Here is a 13490-nt window from a genome sequence, read left to right on the forward strand (position 1 = left end):
CTTTTCTTAGGTCCAGTAGTAATTGTTTTATGAATCTGGAGTTCCAGACTTAGGTGCATATATATCTAGAATTGTAATACCATCTTGTTCGATTGATCCTTTTATTATTATATAATGGCATATTTTGTCTTTTTTTACTGTTGTTGTTTTAAAGTCTGTTTTATCTGATGGAAGAATTGCTTTTCCTGCTCACTTGTGATTCTCATTTACATGGAATATCTTTTTCTACCTCTTTACCTGGAGTCTATAAGAGTCTTTTCATGTTAGTTGATTCTCTTGAAGACAGCAGATATTTGATTTGTGACTTTTTATCCATTCTACCAAAGTATATCTTTTAATGGAGTATTTAGTCTCAAGATGCAAGGTATTGTTCAGTTACCGTGTTGTTACATAGGTACTTGGTTTTCTTCATTGTATTATGGTTTGATATATCCTATATGTTTTATGCTTTCTAGAGGTTCTATTTTGGTGCATATCAACCTTTTGATTCAAGATTAATAACTCCTTTTAGCATTTCTTATAGGGCTGGTCTGGTAGTGACACATTCCCTCAGCATTTGCTTCTCTGAAAAAGACTCCATTTGTAAAACTTAGTCTTGCTGGATAAAAAATTCGTGACTGACAGTTATTCTGTTTGAGGAGGCTAAAGATAGGACTCCAGTCCCTTCTGGCTTGTATGGTTTCTGCGGAGAAGTCTGCTGTTAGTCTGGTATGTTTTCCCCTGTAGGTTGCCTGATACTTTTGTCTCACTACTCTTAGAATTCTTTCCTTCATGTTTACTTTAGATAGCCTGATGACTGTATGCCTTGATGATGTCCTTTTTGCAGTGAATCTCCCAGGAATTATTTATGCTTCTTACATTTGGTTACCTAAATCTCCAGCAAGGCCAGGGAAATTTTTCTCACCTATTTTCTCCAATAAGTTTCCCAAACTTTTTGCTTTCTCTTCTCCCTCAGTAACACCATTGATTCTAAGGCTTGACTGTTTTACGTAATCTCATTTCTTGGAGACTTTGTTCATTTCTTTTAATTATTTTTTCTTTATTTTTGTCTGGGTTAATTTGAAAGGCTTATCTTCAAGCTCTGAAATTCTTTTTTCTACTTGTTCTAGTCTAACATTAAAACTTTCCACTATATTTTGCAATTTCCTAAGTGTATCTTTAATTTCCAGAAGTTCCGATTGATTTTTCTTCAGAATATCTAGCTCTGTAGAAAATTTTTTGTTCATACCGTGAACTGTTTTTTCAATTTCTTTATGCTCTTTCTTGTATTTCCTTGAATAGCTTTAATAATCCACCTTTTGAATTCTTTATCTGGTATTTCAAAGATTTCCTCTTGGTTTGGATCCATTGCAGAAGATCTAGTGTGATCTTTTGGGGTTGTTATAGAACCCTGTTTTGTCATATTGCCAGAATTATTATTATTATTTTTTGAGATGGAGTTTTGTTCTTGTTGCCCAGGCTGGAGTGCAATGGCACGATCTTGGCTCACTGCAACCTCTGCTTCCTGGGTTCAAGGGATTCTCCTGCCTCAGCCTTGCAAGTAGCTGGGCTTACGGTGCCCACCACCATGCCCAGCTAATTTTTGTATTTTTAATAGAGACGGGGTTTCACCATGTTGGCCAGACTGATCTTGAACTTCCTACCTCAGGTGATCCGTCTGCCTCAACCTCCCAAAGTGCTGGGATTACAGGCATGAGCCACCGCACCTGGCTGCCAGAATTATTTTTCTAGTTCCTTCTAATTTGGGTAGGCTATTCTAATTATTCTTGAATTTATTTTTGATTTGACTTAAAAAAAATTTTTCCCCCTTGAGGATGTGACTTTAATGTTTATAGTTTATTATAGCCTAATTCAGCTCTTGGTGGTTTCAGGGGTGAAGACTTTGTATGAGTTCCTTGGTTACAGAGAGTCTTTGCATGATAGCTTTCTCAGATGCAGGTTGTAGTAGCATAGGGCTTGGTTGTGAGAAGGTTCATTGTCTCCTGTGGGGTTGGAATTGCAGAGGTCTCTTAAAGCTGATCTCATTCCCCAGTGGTGTACACGTTTTAATTAATTTATTTTTTTCAGCAGTATTTTATTTACTGAGTTGAACAGCTTAGGCTTCAGGCCAGTAGGAGAGATGTCCATGGGTAAAAATCAGCTGTGGCTAAAGCAGGTTGGTAAATGCAATACTCAGTGGTGGGCAGAGGTCTCAGCCTTGATAGAAGCAGCTGGGGCAGCTCTCAGTGAAATGCACTGAGGTTTTTTCAAGGGAAAGGGAAGAACCCACCTCAGCTTCCCTACTAGACTAGCAGGAAAGTGATCCACCTTCCAATTACACTCCTGACTCAGCGTTCCAGCTATTCAGATCAGGCACCTCTTTTCGTCTGTAGGAATGTTGATGTTCATCATAGAAAGGATTGTACCCCTTGTGCAAGCTTGAACCTAGGGGACATTCTTTCTATGTGGATGCAGCCACCCTGAAGTATCCCAGAAAGAATGTCTACAGGTACATCCATGCTGAGCTCCCATGGGGGAAGCCTCAGCTATGTCGATGGTGGATGAAGGGGAGAAGAAATCACCTTCTTTAAGACCCTTCATGAGCACCAGGGCTGACTGGCTGTTGGGGTAGAGCCACAGACATTTTCTGCTGAGCCAAGCACTGCAACTGTGTCTCTGCTAAAAGAAACTTCCCAGAAATGGAAAGTTCTGGGACTCAAGGCCTGCCATCTTGATTCTTTTGTTTCATGGAGTGCTCCCTTGATGTCATGCATTTCTTTTTCCCTTAGGAGTAGAAGTCCCTGAAGTCCAGACTACTGTGAATGAAACTTTTATCTAGGTCTAGTTGCCTAGTGGGGCTGCTACACTCCAGGGTGGTGCTGGGGGATGTCTTCAAGGGATCCAGTGATGTGGATCCTCAAGTATCCCAGCAGTGGGTACCAGCACCAGTTCTGATGGGGATGGCAGGGGAGTGCTGTGAGATTCCTTGGTTATGAAAAGCCTTAGTGTGTTGGTTTTTTCAAATACTGGTTGTAGTAGTAGATGAACTGGTCACATGGACAGACTCAGGATCTCTTGGTTAGCCAGGGTGTTGCAGGCAATGGTGATTGCTGAGGTCACACATGAGTTTTCTCCTTCCTGCATGCTGTGTTCTTCTGCCTGAAGATGCTATAATGGCCTGTGTCAGTTGACCTCCAATCAGAAGGTGGTGCTTGCAAAAGAGCACCAGCTGTGGTAGTGGTAGGATTTGTGCTTGCCTTATGTACCCAGGGGAGGTACTCTGGTGTCTCAGGCAATTGGTGGGGCCATAGAGCTCCCAAAAGTTTCTGTTCTCCAAAGAACAAGCTAACAGGGTAGGATTGAGGGGCAAAGCCAAGTTGGGGCTGGGTCAGGCAAGTCTGTGCTCTAGCTCTCCATATGCGGGCAAAAGCAGCGGTCCCAGTGAGGATCAGAGGGCAGTTCTCTGGCTGCTGGGGTATATTCAAAGGAAAAGCACAGCTGCTTCTGCTGCACTGAAGAGTCTGCATGGAGAGTGGGGAGTAGCAGGTAGCAGCAAGCCCTACTCAGCTTTCATGCACTTGGCAAGGCAGGTCTCACAGCCACAGGGTACCACTAGCAGCAGCTAGCTGGGTTCCAGATAGTTGGCACTCAGAACTCAAAACTGCCCCAGGCCATTAGCCTTTGCATGGCCTTCAGGCCACATTTCTCTTGGTCTCCCCAAATAGCAGGGGCGGCCAACCCTTGTGCTGTCTTATGGCTGCAGCACACTTCCCATTTGCCCCTCAGTTCTGCCCAAGGGAACTTGTTCCCACTCATATCGTGAATCTCAGTTGAGCTTCTCTCAACCTGTGATTGCTGGCTGAGTTAGCTGGCTGACTTCCACGAGGTCCCCTGTGAGGTAGGATCAGCAGTGGCTTCCCTCTGTCCTTGCTGGAGACTGGGAGTGCACTGAAAGCTTGTCCAGTGCTACTCCTTCTCATATACTCCCCACAGCTCACTGAATCAGCTTTAGTGCTGGATAGGGTTGAGGGCTTCCCTTGTGGCCTGGATAGCCAGATTCCCCAGTAGGAGTGTATATCCTAGAGGCAGTTTATTCTCCTCTCACACTCTGGGGACTTAGAGTTTTCCATCTACCTCATAGTAAGTTCCTATGTTTCTTCCTGAAAAAAAAAAAAAATCACAGTGTGCATCTCTCCATACTATTTTGTCGTTCCAAGTGGTAGAGGCATTCTCACAGTGTCTCCAATCTACTATCTTAGGGGTAAAAAAAAAAAAAAAAAAAAAAAAAGCAGGTTTTATTGGGTACCTTTGGGGTGAGAGTTAGTGTACAATTTAGGAACATTATTCTTGGAACCAGACAGACCTTGGTCAGACTGCTAGCTCAGCCATTTTCTGGTTGTATGGACTACAGCAAATTTAAAACTTTAAGTCTCAGTTTCCTCATCTGTAAAACTAAAATAACACATACGCATAAGATTATTTTGAGACTTAAATAAGATAATGCATACAAAGCATTTAGCACAAAGTTTGACTCAGTAGGTGCTGTTTGGTGTTCGTGCCATTATTAGCTTTGTATTAAAGAGCTATATATTGTCCTGTCTTCTAGGAGCTTACAGTCCAGTAGGGCCGTAAGATACATATTGAGGAAAGAAAGGGAATGTCAGCCTGCTGTGATGTGTTGGGAGAGGCTTTCTTGAGGAGTTGGGATTGGGGCCACTGTGTTGTACAATGCCAGGGGACACCATTTACATCAGCTTTGAGAATGGGTCCCTCTGGAGTAGCACAGTTGCACTGCTTGGAATTTTGAGTGTGACCATGAAGGATGTGTAGAATTTGGGTAGATGGAAGAAGGAGGGTTTTGGGTTTGGGTTTGGGTTTGGTAGGAATAAACAAGATTCTTTCAGAGGACGATGAGATCTCTCAGCTGGCCAGAGAACTTTCTACATTAAGCAGAGGTAGTCAGGCTGTGTATCTTGAGGTGGCTCCAGGGCTTTGCTTCTTTCTGATCACTGAAAGGTGGATGGAATGAACCTTCTGCTGAAATGGGTACAGGTCAGGGTGAAATGCCTTTGATCTCTTCACGTTGTCTTCCTTGAGTCTCCTCAAGGGCTGGGATTGCCATATTTCCAAAAGGGCACTTTTCTGTGAATAGCCTTTTAGCCTGGTTAAGTAAACCAAAAGGCTCCCTTGCTTTTTCTGCTGTTTCTTTTTCTTTAACATTACTCGGAACTCATCTTGTTAAATATCACATTTACTCAATATGTGGAGTGATCAAGATATTGTATGTGTGACCCTGTACCCTGCTTCTACTTTGTATAGCTTTACATTTCTTTCGAACTTCTTTATGCACTTTTTTCTTTCCTTTTCTTACCTCTGTGGAATTTATTCTGCCCTTTAAGGACTCTCAAAGGCATAGTAGATCATGGCATAAATTAGGTGGCAAGAAAGGATTTTCTGTATCATTAGGCTTTTCTTCTTTTAAAGCTGTGTCTTTGGTATATTTTAATTGTGAGGATGTAAATAAAGCCATATGGACCAAAAGTGAATAGCATATCCAATTATCTTGTAAATAACTTTAGCTTAGTAAATCTCCCAAGTTATTTTAAAAACACAGTATTTTATGGGGTATTTGGTATTATATGATACTCTAAAGAAGAAGTCACCAAATGTTTACTCTAAAGGGCCAGATAGCAAACATTTTAGGCTTGCGGGCAGATTCTCTGTTGTAGATACTCGGTTCTGCCATGGTAGTGTGAAAGCAGCCATAGAAAGTATACAAACTGATGGATGTGGTTATTTTGCATTAAAACTTTATTTATAACAATAAATAGTGGGTCACATTTGGCTCTCTGGAGTAGTTTGCTGACCCTTGCCCTCAAGGAAAGAGAAAGAGATTTTGTTGGATTGGGAAGGTAAATGGAAAATTAAAATTACATGAATTACAAAATTTCCAGATAATGAACTCTATGAAAAACTAAAAAAAATACTTATACCTCCTACTGTTTGAATTAGATTTCATGTTTGATATGAATTTGTAAATAAATTCCAAATACCTTTATCGATAGTTCTTCCTTTTTAAAATCTAAGGCCTGTGATTCACAACAAGCCTCTCTTTATTAATCAACCATTTATTGTTTTCTTTGCACCAGGCACTGTGTAGGTCATTGGAAATTTACAAATAACTTAGACACACATTTTTCCTTTAAGGAGCCACAGTCTAGACTGTGTACTCTTTCCTGCCAGATGTGGACTCATGCCTTGGATCACACGAAATATTTGGTCTAAAGTAGCAAGAAACCTGCATTGGAAAAGGGACTTTTTGATGGTACACTCATCTTTTTTTCTCTTTCTGCTGTAAGTGTGTTTGGACTGCTATATTTTTGTTTCTCTTTATTTTCATATTGTTAGAGAAAGTCTGCTAGAATTTATAAATGGTGAGAATATTTTGATAACTTAGTTGCCAAAATTCCTAGTCTTGATTCCAGAGGTTGTGTTTTCCTGCCCTTTAAAATTTTCACTGAGTCGCCTTAATTCTGTTTTTGAGTTTCTTTAAGTTCTGCCTATCAAATTATAAACAAGCACCACCAAATTGCAGAAGGTTATATCTTAATAGTATTGAAATAGGCAGTTATAAAAAATTGTGTCACCTAAGTCTAACGGCTCCTCTAGAATGTTTTCCTTTAGAACTAAGCCATTCTGGCCCTTGCGCATTGGGTGGGTCTGTGATCTGTTTCTACTCACAACACTTCTGACACAAATGGCTGGATTTTTTCCACACCAACAACCAATTCTTCGATTCTGACACTACCCAGAGTTAGCACAGACCCCACAGGTTATGGGCTTAGACCCACAAGACTCTTCTTCACTTTAGATACCAGTTGTAAGTCCAGGTCTCCTATACTTCGACCAAGAGATGATATATCTTGAGTTTCTGTGAGCCCCACTCTTTAGGTTCAGTAATTCTCTGTAAAAAGTCTCACAGAACTCACGAAGTCACTTTACTTCCTATTACTGGTTTGTTACAGAAGTTACAACCCAGGAGCAGCCAAATGGAAGACATGCACAGGACAAGGTATAGAGGAAGGGCATGCCCTCTCTAGATGCCTACCCTTTTAGCACCTTCATGTGTTCACCAATCCAGAAGCTCTCTGAACTCTGTAACTTAGGGGTTTTGTGGAGCTTCCATTACATAGTCATGGTTGACTGCATCACTGGTCACTGGTGATTAGTTCAATCTCCATCCCTTCTTCCCTCCCCAGAAATGGGGCAGGGGCTGAAAGTTCATTCCTCAAATTTCATGGTTGGTTCCCCTGGCAACTACCAGCCCTCATCCTGAAACTCTCTAGGGACCCACCAGGAGTCATCACATTTGCCTAAACTCAGGTATGATTGAAAATGGGTTTATTATGAACAAGAGACACTCTTCTCATTCCTATTGCCCAAGAACTTCCAAAGGTTTTAGAAATTCTGTGCTAGGAACTGGGGATGAAGACCTTATTTTTATTTTTTTTGAGACAGAGTCTCATTCTGTTGCCCAGGCTGGAGTACAGTGGCTCAATCTCAGCTCACTGCAACCTCCACCTTTCTGGTTAAAGCGATTCTCATGCCTCAGCCTCCCGAGTAGCTGGGATTACAGGTGTGCATCACCACGTCTGGCTAATTTTTGTATTTTTAGTAGAGACGGGGTTTCACCATGTTGGCCAGACTGGTCTTAAACTCCTGACTCCAAGTGTGTCTGGAGTTGGTTCCTTCCGGTGAGTTTTTGGTCTCACTGACTTCAAGAATGAAGCCACGGACCTTCGTGGTGAATGTTACAGCTCTTAATGGTGACACGGACCCAAACAGTGAGCAGCAGCAAGATTTATTGTGAAGAGTGAAAGAACAAAGCTTCCACAGCGTGGAAGGGGACCTGAGTGGGTTGCTGCTGTTGGCTGGGGGTGGTCAGCTTTTATTCCCTTATTTGTCCCCGCCTATGTCCTGCTGATTGGTCCGTTTTACAGAGTGCTGATTGGTGGGTTTACAATCCTTTAGCTAGACACAGAGTGCTGATTGGTGCGTTTTTACAGAGTGCTGATTGGTGCATTTACAGTCCTTTAGCAAGACACAGAGCACTCATTGGTGCATTTTTACAGAGTGCTGATTGGTGTATTGACAATCCTTTAGCTAGACACAGAGCGCTGATTGATGTGTTTACAATTCTCTACCTAGACAGAAAAGTTCTCCAAGTCCCCACTTGACCCAGGAAGTCCAGCTGACTTCACCTCTCACAAGCAATCTACCTGCCCAGGCCTCCCAGAGTGCTGGGATTACAGGCATGAGCCACCATGCCTGGCCTTATATTTCTTATTATATCATAAAATCACAGGGGAGTTGGATGGGGGTGAGGGAAGGCAGTATATGAACGAGAGAAGCTCTAAAGTCCAAATGAAGGCAGAATGTGGACTTCTCTGGCCCTGAGGAGTGGGTTGGGTTGAGTAAAATGGGGTGGTTTGATTGGACAGGTTCTGATGAATCTGGTAGTGGGTACCTCAGGAGCCATGAGGACATTTAAACGTAACAGTGTCACAGAAAAGATAGAAGATTGTTCCCTAACTTGGGTAGTGGCATGAGAAAGTGGGTCTGCTGTTGGGAATAAGGTAGGCTCGGATTGTGGTTTTTGAGGGTGCCAAGAAATGTCTTTATAAGGTTTCAAACGTACATAGATGTAGAAGGAAGAATGATGCCACTCTAAAGTTGTTTTGAAGTGAAAAACAAAAATAATATATTTTAAAAATACAAATAATTTCCGTAAACATATAACAATCCATAGAGAAGAGTGTAGTCTCCTTCTGGTGACATTAATTGAGATACTTTATGCCAGGGTGGATGAAATCTATGTTTAAATTACTGGTATTAGTATTTTGGTATTTTCTCTTCAGTAAGATAACCTTGATTTCTTGCTTTTTGTGTTCTGATTACCTTGAAGTTAATATCTTGAAATAGAAAAACTGTGGTTCTTGCTTTGGTAGCACATATACTAAAACTGGAGCAATAAAGACATGAATATGGCCCCTGTGCAAGGATGACATGCAAATTTGTGAAATGTTTCATATTTTTTAAAACAAAATTGTGGCTTGTGTGTTTTTCAAACTTTGTATTATGCAAAACTTCTTGAGAACAAATAATTATGGGAACTTTTAAATACACGCAAAAATAGGATAATAAACTTTCCATCTACATTTTATTTATTTATTTATTTATTTAATTTTTGAGATGGAGTCTCGCTCTGTTGCCCAGGCTGGAGTGCAGTGGTGTGATCTTGGCTCACTGCAACCTCCGCCTCCTGGGTTCAAGCGATTCTTCCTGCCTCAGCCTCCTGAGTAGCTGGGATTACAGGCATGTGCCACCACGCCCGGCTGGTTTTTAAGACGTGAAATTTCAGAATGCTTGTTTTTAAGAAAGACAGCCCAATTGCCCCAATGCTTTGTTTGAGGACAGAGCCTGAGACACAGGAGGACAGCATGGTGGAACATTACTGGCACCACTGCCAACACAGCCCACACGTAGCAACAGCACATTTTGTTGGTTTTGCCAGCGTTGATGCTCAGATCCCTCTGTGGCCACCAATACCCAGCACCTGTGTCAAAGTTGGCTGCCTCAATTAAGACACAAACCAAAAATTCTAATTTTATAGTAGTTTCTGTGGTACCAGCCATGTGTACAACAGGTTTCATTTGCTTTTCTTCTGCCACAAGAGTGGCCTTGGACTCATGTGTCTGTTGGGTGATGGTTGAGGTTGCTCTGAGCCAATCCCCTCTGCTGGTTCACTCAATGGAAGCTGTGTATGCCCACATGGCGCTGTATGGACACCAGCTTGTTTTCCTTAAAAACATTGCTGTTTTTAGATTTGCTTTCGGAATGTGACCTATGAGGCAGAGAATCCAAGAATGTATAGCTTCTACCTCATTGCCTTGTTCTCAGGGATATCCAAGCCTCACTGCCTTGAGAAATAAGCGAAAGTTCCAGTAGGTGCTGTCTTACTTGATGACTATAAATTCTATAATCTTTGCTAATAATAGAGTGTTTTGTTCAAGCCACTTACGTTTGTTTATTTTTTCCTCTCGGCAAGCCTAACATCATCATCCTCAAAAGCATGGTTGACTGTGAATTTCCTTTTGAATAGATGTAATACTATTTAATTTCTCCCACCCATTCATCTATCCAAGCATCCAGTAAACATTTATCGAGTACCTACTATGTGCCGAGTACTCTTCTAGATGCTGGAGGGACAATGATTAATAAGATAATCTTTTCATATTCGTTGAGAGAGGAAAGCTGGACATTAAAGCAGATAGTAATGTGGTGAACTAAGTGCAGCTATAAAGATATGTACAACTTATCAGGAGAACAGTTATCTAAGACATCCAGTTCATAGAAGGGAGGAGAGAACACCATGTAGGCGAGGGGAATTTCACTATTATTGCCATATATTCAAGACCAGGAGTGGTGAGAGAATGGGCTGGAGATGTAACAAAGGTGCTCTGTGACAGAGTTTGAACTTCAGTTTGCTGGTGACGTGTGGGGAAGTCTGAATAGGATTCAAACAGTAGAGTGGCATGATTATATTTGTGTTCTAGAATAATCCCTCTGGTGGCTCTGTGCAATGTGGTTTTCAGGGAGTGAGGACTGGAGACAGAGTAGATAAGTGAGAATGCTGAGGGTCCTAATGATTCATGCATGCATTTCATTTAGTAAACATATATTGAGCACTTACTATGGACCATGCCCTGTTCTAGTCATTTGGAATTTATTTTCACATAGATAAACAAAAGAGATAAATAGTAGTAGCTTTTTTTGGATAGATACCAAATAAATCACAGGGTTTGCTTTGATCATGACAAACTTTTGAATACATGTTTTCTAGAGGAATATAATGATTTGGTGGTATTTTTATTTTGGATTTGGATCAGTCAGCACTAACATAAAAAATGGCCTCTTTCATGGTGCAAATTAGTAAGGCCTTAGTTTCAGCTCTTGAGTTTTTCTAAGACTGATTATTCCAGTCCGTAGATTATTCTGAGCCTTAGACTCTCATTTTCTGCTCATTAGCACCCCAAAGAATGGAGAGGAAGGGAGAGAAACTTCTGTCTGACTTGCCGCTTGTTAGAAGATTTGGTAAAGAAGGTGATGAAATTAATATTTAGGTTTCAAAATCAGGTTACAGATTGTTTTTGGGCTTGTTCTTGCCTGCAGTTCTTGCTTTCTCTCAACCGTAGCTAACTTGCTGTCTGGATATATCTGAGTGTGTGTGCCTCATGCACAATGAAGGGTAGGATTAACTTTGGAAATTTGGTGTGGGCAAATAGCCCAAGAATTAATACATTTAATAATACATTTAATTATTTTACCAATCACACTGGTTATTTGCAGTGTCAAAGCAGTTACCTTGGTAGGATATAAGGACATGGAATTAATTTTGTTGTTTATAATCTTTGTGTGTGTGTGTGTGTGTGTGTGTTGGGGGATGAGGATAGAATCTTTTTCTGTCGCCCAGGCTGGAGTGCAGTGGCTCAATCTTGGCTCACTGCAACCTCCGCCTCACAGATTCAAGTGATCCTCCTGCCTCAGCCTCCCAGGTAGCTGGGATTACAGGTGTCTGCCACTACACCTGGCTAACTTTTTGTATTTTTGGTAGAGATGGGGTTTCACCATGTTGATGAAACTCCTGGCCTCCAGTGATCCACCTACCTCAGCCTCCCAAAGTGCTGGGGTTACAGGCCTGAGCCACCATGCCTGGCCTGTGGTTTATAATCTGATATCTTGCTACTTGTACTTTGTTAGTATAGTTTAGGAGTAGGAATTTTCAAATGAAAACAAACACCCCCCAGGACATTGAGGGAATAACTGTACCCACTTCATAGGGTTGTCAGGAGGGTTAAATGAGTTAATATAAGCGAAGACTAATGTCCAACACATAGTAAATGTCATATAAACACTGGTCATTTTTATTGAGTTTACTTTTGAAAGTCAATTTGAATTTGCATGAAAGTAATAAGCAATAGGTGAAAATCACGATACTACTAGATAATAGAAGACATCACAAGGCCGGCTGTGGTGGCTCATGCCTGTAATCCTAGCACTTTGGGAGGCCGAGGTAGGTGTATCACCTCAGGTCAGGAGTTCAAGACCAGCCTGGCCAACAACATGGTGAAACCTCATCTCTACAAAAATATAAAAATTAGCTGGGCATGATAGTGGGTGCCTGTAATCTCAGCTACTTGGGAGCCTGAGGCAGGAGAATCATTTGAACCCAGGAGGCCAAGATCGCACCATTGCACTCCAGCCTGGGTGACAAAGGGAGACTGTCTCAATAAAAAAAAAAAAAGAAAATCACGACAGACTAGATTACACTCTATGATGTCACTAACAATGCATTTAATGCGTTGTTAGTGCGTTGTTCACTAACAATGCATTTAATGTACAGACTGTATACATTTTTAAAAGCTCTGGTTCAAGGAAAGTTAAAAGTATTTATAGTTATAGGTCTACATTTGAAAAATACTTGTTATGAACTGAGGAATAGGCAAATCCAGCATTTGGGCCACAACCTTTCTTTGATAGTTCCCCAGATAATAGTCTGGAGAGCATATGCAGAGATTTAAAAGTCAGTAAGTGGATAGCTGAATCTGTTGAACACTATGCTCACAGTTTCTAGTTCAAGACAAATGAAACATTAACGTAAATTGTTCTGAATTTTCTAAGTGAAGAATTCTACCCTTCCTTAAGTTAAAAGATTTATAACCTTTTAAATAGTAATATATATTCTGCAATTCAGCAGCTTTTCTTTCTGTGATTTTGAAGACCATCTTTTGAAGATGCAGAATTTAGAATTCCTACTTGGGGGCATTTCTTCAATTCAGTGAGCCATTCATGAGATTCAGCCAATGGAGATATTAAACACAATGAGGGTGAGGAACGGAAAGTGCTTTGTTTTTTAGTTGCAGTGACTTCTAATTGAAGCAAACCAGCTATACATGTGGATGGTCATGACTTTATAATTACAATTAAAATATTTTCAGTAGAAGACTGAGGCCCCAGGGAAAAGCATCATATGAAATGGAGAATAATCACCAGATGCGATTATGGGCCCCTTTTCCTAGTGGGTAATGATTTCTTTGCCTCTAGCTGTGAGTTGGCAAATGGGCTCTGTCATTATGGGTGTCTGTTGGAAGAAAGAAAAGGATGGAACAGAACTATGAGAGAAACAGTTCATAGGAAAAAAAGAGAAAAAGATCTTGAGCAGATAGGTAAGTGGAAGTCAAAGTCCTCACTGCTTGGGTCCTCCAGACCTTGTTGAACCATGTTACGATTGTAGCATTACACCTGCAATGTGTCTGCAGGTGTTCTGGGTGTTTTGAAACCCATTTGATGGAGAAGCATTTTTTAATGTCCTCAAGTTGATAAATGTTGGAATTGGCATCATTATTCTCTCTACAACAGGAGGGTAAAGGCTGGAGAGTACTGAAAAGCTA

The 13490-nt window shown here is 41.0% G+C and overlaps 2 protein-coding genes and 1 pseudogene across 8 annotated transcripts in view; 2 read left to right on the top strand and 1 right to left on the bottom strand.

The window, feature by feature from the left end:
* LOC101007063 (cytidine monophosphate-N-acetylneuraminic acid hydroxylase) overlaps nt 1-13490 on the bottom strand; it is a 351297-nt gene that overhangs the window by 276090 nt on the left and 61717 nt on the right. The gene's annotated exons all lie outside the window — the stretch shown is intronic.
* The window catches only part of CARMIL1 (capping protein regulator and myosin 1 linker 1), a 342024-nt gene that overhangs the window by 96969 nt on the left and 231565 nt on the right, over nt 1-13490 (top strand). The gene's annotated exons all lie outside the window — the stretch shown is intronic.
* LOC116275513 lies at nt 8976-9075 on the top strand (annotated as a pseudogene).

The sequence above is a fragment of the Papio anubis genome, chromosome 6 (genome assembly GCF_008728515.1).
Source record: "Papio anubis isolate 15944 chromosome 6, Panubis1.0, whole genome shotgun sequence".
Lineage (NCBI taxonomy): Eukaryota > Metazoa > Chordata > Mammalia > Primates > Cercopithecidae > Papio > Papio anubis.